General features: G+C 39.8%; 1 long non-coding RNA gene across 1 annotated transcript; it reads right to left on the bottom strand.

Moving 5' to 3' along the window:
* On the bottom strand, positions 1-1,463 carry LOC121630507. Its single transcript, XR_006008542.1, has 3 exons — positions 1,254-1,463; positions 290-361; positions 1-179 (listed from the first exon to the last, which is right to left on the bottom strand). It is a non-coding gene; the product is annotated as an uncharacterized LOC121630507 (long non-coding RNA).
* Positions 1,464-1,892: the final 429 nt, after the last annotated feature.

Raw genomic sequence — 1,892 nt, 5'->3', positions numbered from 1 at the left:
CTCACTCACTCAGGGATCTGCGTGACCAACAAGCAGTAAACATGGAAATTATTATACTCCAACCACTCATGAATGGAGAATCATGTAGTTGAAGCCCCATCTCCTGCCGTTGTACACAGTCCAAGGGTAAACCTTTAGATATGGCTGTTTTGGTCCATCTGCTCGTGACTGGGACATGTCTAGAACAACAGAGAAAAGCAGTCATAAAAAAATATAATGACAGGACCTTCTTTCAGAACTGATCTTCTAAACATCAATTAAACTACCACCAGGAAAACATCATCCTCACCTGCTAGTCCATAAGCAGGTCCACTACCTGGAGGCCTGGGCTGGTCGGGAGCCAGCTGTTCTGAGCCCTCTACTGTAAAAGCTATTGTTCATCATATGCAAATAAACAGAGCCTGCTGTTTCTATAAGATGATTTAGTTTTAGAGTGTTACTACAGCCCCCAGATTACAACATCAGGATATCATTTTTAACTATTACTATTCATCCCCAGAGGAGAAATTCTTGTCAACATAGCACTACACTCTCAATATTATAAGCTAAAGCTGGAGTAATAGACAAATAACAGTTATGGAAGAAGCACAAGGACGATAATGTTATACTCCAAGAAAAGGTCTAGGATTCAATCAACTCTGTGATATTGTTCTGAGAAATAAATCTAGTATAACTGATGTCCGTAGAAGTCAGGGAAACATTTGCGGTTGGCTTAAGTTGCCTTCAGGTGTAGCCACAGTGTCATTCTCTCTGATTCTTTCTCTGGCTGCCTAGCATTAGCCCTGTGCTGCTCTCCTGTAACTGTCTGTCTCTTAGAGAAGAAGGAGGCAATATCTTTGGAAGACTTTCTCTTCATTGTCTGCAAAATGACATAATGTTAGCACACAGTGACTAATTAAATCATGACGCTGTTATAGCAAATTCTTTATAATGTTAGCTGCCTGGGCAGTGGCATTCAGACAGCTAACAAGGTTGTTAGAAATGTTCTCCATCTAACGAAGATAAGGTTAATAATGTTATTAACTACCTAACGTGTACAAACGTTAACTTATGAATGGCTTGATTTGCTGAACATTGGCTAACGTTTGCTTCGTAGCATTAGCGCATGTAAAGGTAACTATATTGCCATTCATTCCAGGTCATCTACATCCACATGTTAGTACTAGCCATCATCCCTGTAATTATTTAAACCCTACCAACAGCTGGCAGAAAACCATTAAACTGAAGTACTTGTGGTTTTATTATATACTTACTGACGAGCCTTTTGTAGGGCTGATTGTTAGAGTCCATTCTATTACCAGTGGCAACATCGCGCTTTGATCTTCCCGCTTCGGTGTCCTCGCTCTAAGGCCCTTTCAGTAGGACCCTACATGTGAGGTGCCCTCTGTGTGCCTGATTAAAATACTTTTTATTTACTTTTTTTTATTAGCTTTTGAAATAGTTTGACATTCAAATATAAACAAAGTGTGCTGTGCCGTGTTAATAGTAAAAAGAAAAAAAAAAAGAAAAAGAAAAATACAATATTTTCTGGGGTGGCCAGCTTTTTGTTCAGGGTGGCACTGGCCACCCCTGGCCACCCCTTGGGGGCGTCCTTGATGCTGTGGTGGTCACACATCTGGATGCAGGTATGAAGTGCAGCTGGAACTGGTCTTGGCTCAGATTAGAAGGTCCCAGTGAAGGACAAGAGCTGTCATTTCATCTGTCAGATGTGTTAGACACTTTGTTAGACATTAATTCTGGCTTGGAACTCTGCTGGTCTTTCTTCTCAAAGTGCACCAGATTGATGTTTTTATATTAAAATGTCCAGAAAACAAAGATTTCACAATAGAAATTTTTATAGGCTTACAAAAAGCCTTTGACATTTTAGATCATAATATTGTACTTAAAAACTT

The sequence above is a fragment of the Melanotaenia boesemani genome, chromosome 19 (assembly GCF_017639745.1).
Source record: "Melanotaenia boesemani isolate fMelBoe1 chromosome 19, fMelBoe1.pri, whole genome shotgun sequence".
Lineage (NCBI taxonomy): Eukaryota > Metazoa > Chordata > Actinopteri > Atheriniformes > Melanotaeniidae > Melanotaenia > Melanotaenia boesemani.
This window is presented reverse-complemented; position numbering and strand designations above follow the sequence as displayed.